This window comes from Egretta garzetta, unplaced genomic scaffold, assembly GCF_000687185.1.
Source record: "Egretta garzetta isolate BGI_Z169 unplaced genomic scaffold, ASM68718v1 scaffold120, whole genome shotgun sequence".
Taxonomy (NCBI): domain Eukaryota; kingdom Metazoa; phylum Chordata; class Aves; order Pelecaniformes; family Ardeidae; genus Egretta; species Egretta garzetta.
This window is the reverse complement of record NW_009258270.1, coordinates 293550-297635: the sequence shown is the minus strand read 5'-3', so window position 1 is coordinate 297635 and position 4086 is coordinate 293550.

The following is a 4086-nucleotide window of genomic DNA, read 5'->3' as shown; positions in this document are numbered from 1 at the left end:
CTGCGCCTCCCGCAGCGCCCAGCCACTGACCGCCCCGCGCCTGGCGGCCGCGCTGCCCCTCCGTGCTCCGTGCACTCGCTTCTCCTGCCAGACTTTGCTTGCAAAATCAGGGGCAAATGGCTTAAATTGTGGCAGGGGGGGCGAGCTTTCCCCCAGCCCGCTTGAGCTGTACCGCGCCTCCACCCAAATCGCAGGGGAGCTCCAAGCCGACGCGCTGGTGCCTCCATCCATTGGCTTTATTTTTTAACAAGACCTGGCGGGTAGAAAACAGGCACCGTATTTAAATTCTGGTTCTCTTGAAGCGTTTCTCCCCATTTTATAAGTTTGTGAGAAGTAAATTGCATGCTTACAGTCGAACTGTAATGCATTTTGATGTTTGTTAATCCACGTGTTTAAAATGTCAGCGTCAAAGGCTCGACGATGCGCGGCTGTGCTGTTCATTTCATTAAAGATGCTCGATGTAATAATTGGGTTAGTTTTCTTTTTCCTTTTCTGCAGGCAAAGGCTTTTTTTTAATCTGTATGGCTTCTTATTATTTTGTTTGGGGTTTTTTTGCTATGAATTGCTTTGCTTTTGTGAACTTGTCCTAGTGTGCATGATTTGCAAACATTTCGGCTATTGTGAATTCTCCCATTTTTTGTAAATAGTCCATCTGTGCTTTTCTTTTTTTTTTTTTCTTTTTTTATGACTTTTTTCCTGTAAGTGACTGAGGTAGAAAATAATAATAAATGGTTTACAACGGATATGCTGTGTTGCTGCTCTCTTAGCTTGCAGTTTTACTCTCGTGGTTTGGACGCACCAAATAACCAGTACCAATGACGGTTTAATAAAAGAATAAACCAACCATCGCTCCGAGCGCGTGACCCGGTGCTTGAAGAACCTGCAGACGGACGGTTACACGCGAGGTGTGTTTACAGCAGAAGTTAACACCCCCCCCCCCCCCCAAAAAAGACGACAGTGCGCTCGTAATCGGGGGGAGCGGAGTGACCCCGTGTCACGGTTGCAGTGTCCCCAGCGGTCTGAGCTTCCACCACGGTGGTCGGGGCCGGTCTGTGCTCAGCGACTGAGGTGGGTTTAAGCATTGACCCCGTGTTAGAAACCCGTGTTGCAGACTCTCCAGCGTGCAGGAATCTCTCCCTGCCGTTCGGAAACGGAAAGGAAGAGCAGGAAACTCCCGTGGCTGCGAGGAGGTCCCTGGCGTTCCCGGTGCGGTGGGATGGGTGCCGCTGGCCGTGCCTGCAGGGCAGGGACGTTGCCATCGCTGGCTTCCTCTCAGTTCTGCTTTCTTCCATCATCACCTGCAGGGCTGGGGATTGTCAAAGTTGCTTCAAAGCCTTCAGCTCAGGAATTATACATTTCTTTTTTTTTTTTTAATTAAGGGTTTGTTTGCGTGTATGTTTGTTAAAGCTTATTAAAACCTTTGTGTATGGGGAGAGGTGGGAAAAACAAATATTTTCACAAACTTTTCAGAGCTCAGGGAAATACACTTGCTTATTAACAACGGCACTGCGTAGTCGGCGAAGCCCAGCCTCAGGTCACGCGCCGGCAGCGCCTGGTGCTGTGAAAAAGCAACGCGAGATCAGCTCCGAGGCTGAACTGGTGTTTTCCATTATTGTGAGAGCATTTAAAAACAACTTTCTGCTAATCTATAGAGCTTAATTTAGTTTCTTCCCTCATGCCAGTCACAAACTGTTCACGTGTCGGCCATCGGTGCTGGGCAGGAAGGTTTCCTTGTGTAAAAGTGATTTGTGGTGCTTGCCTTGTAGGTCTAAGAGTTATTTTCTGGGTCGGGAGAAGGAGCTGGCACCAAAGCCAGGGGTAACCGGTAACGATGACGTGCGTAAGGCTTCTTTTTCCTAGTGTCTGAGAGAAGGAGGCGAGGCCAGGAGGTTCCCGTGTCGGTTCCGTAGGACGCCCAGCGATACCAGGGAGCCACAAGTCGCGTTGCTCCTGCAGGTCTCGCTCTTGGTTAGTGACGTCCGCGGGGCAGGTGGTGGGGACGGGGGGGGAAGGAATGCGTTTGGAGCTTCCACGTTGGGCAGAGCCGAGGTGTGGTGGCACGGAGCGGCGGCCGTACTCGGGAGGCACGGCTTTACCGTGCTGAGCGCGACCGGGCGCGGTTTGGGAGCCGGTACGGTCGGCTCACCAGAAGGAGCGTAAACCACATCCGCGCAGAGGGCTGGGCTCTAGTTCTGCCCGATGGCTCTCAGCCCAGGTCTGGCTCCCGAGGGGACGTGCGTGGTGCTTCGGCGACCCCGAGCCACGTTCCCACGAGCACCCAACCATCTACTCCGGTGATGGAAAGCAAGTGCAGAGTGGAGCTGCTGCCTACTCATGGCTTCTTTACCAGTAGCAGGTGATGACGTTGGTATTAATGCTCTTCTAAAGCCCCATTACACAAGGCTAGGACTCGTGTAACATTTAGTAACGGGAGCAAAGTTTGTCCGGTCATGATACGTTAAATGATCAAACTTGTCATTAAGAAAGAAGGAGAAATTGCTGGCAGCTGCAAAATAGGCAGAAATACAAAATCTGTTTTGAATTGTCGATTTAGTTAGTTAAGCCTTGTAACAGTACGAGGTGCATAACAAAGCTGGAAATGTTTCTCCCTCCTCTGTCTAACCCTTTCTTAACTGTTTAAAATCCCCCCTCATCATCCCCGTGCCGCATGCTTTTTTTCACCTAAAGCACGTTACTGCATCTGCATGGCATAAAATGGTTTCCAAAGCGCATTTGAGATCTGCGAGAACCACCTTCATTACCACTCTTCAAACCTCTCCGTTTCAGCCTCCATCAGGGAAAACAAAGCCGATAGACCGGACCTGGTTTAAAATTAAGATTTGGGGGTTCTTTTGCTGCGGGGGGCCGGGGGGGCCAGGCTGCAGAGGCAGCGTTCACATTGCAGGTGTGTCCCTGGAGTGAGGAGCAGCTGGAACTGCAGGCAGCAAACTGAGGCATTAATACGGCAAAGCCCATGAATTCCCAGCCAGAAGGTATTCCTGCAAGTTCTGCTGAGATGACGGCAGCTTTTGTTGCGATGCAGGAAAAAAAAAGGTCTCTGGAGCTGTTCCCTGAGTCCGAGCAGAGCTTAAGCGGCTTTGCCTCCTTGGGACATTTTTTCCAAGAGCTGCATTTTTTTATAATGTCGCAGAGAATTGCGTGAAGTTCCTTCTTCACCTCCCGTTTCCCCCACCCCTTACAACAAGCTCCTGGATATTAAATGGGAGGTGAGGTTTCCAAGAGAGGAGCTGTTGATCTCGGTCGGTGGTCCAGCTTCCACCCATTTCCATGGCAGCCGAGCGGTCGGCAAAAACGCTGCCTATCCCCCTTGTCCTGCCACGCCACCTCCGTGCAGGCGAGGGTGCTCTTAAGATTTCCCCAAAGAGCATGGCTGGCTAAGGGCCAAGACTGCCCAGGTCCTGCAGTAGGTTTTGCTATACCGATGTCTTAGATAACTGAGCAGTAAGAACATCTTGACCATTGAACTTGAATGGTGGTTGTCCCATCCTCGGCGCTCGCTGGTCCATGCATGGGGTTCAAGGCAGGCTTTGAAACTTCAGGGTTGTTGGCTTGAAAACGAGCGATCGTAAAGGGATGGGGAGGAGAGAAAAGGAAAAAAAAACCCGAGCCAACCAGGCTCTGCGGGTCTCTCAGGAGCTCATGGCAGTTTGGGGCTCCTGAGCCATCACTTCTGCTGCAACCAGGCCACAGCTGCAGCAACGGGGCAGTGTAATGAGGATAATTATTCACGAGAGTAAAGAGGCATAAGGCACACACGCGTGTATGGAAGGAAACATGGATAACCCTATCGAAAGAAGGACGTGGGCTGGCAATGCCAGTTCTGCTGTAAGGAATTCGACGTGTCCGAGTTAGCCGGAGCGCGACGCTCGCCTGCTTTTATGCCGCTGTAGGTACAATTTTTAACTGTAAAGGTGTTAAAAATTGGGAGCGGGGGTTGCAAAGAAGTTGAAGGGATTGGTCTCCTTAAAGCACAGAAATGTTCCAATGTGAATGTTCTTCAATCACGTTCAGTAGCAGGATGTCAGGCTGAGAATTTCCAGCTTCCAAGCCCTCCTCCACCCAGCA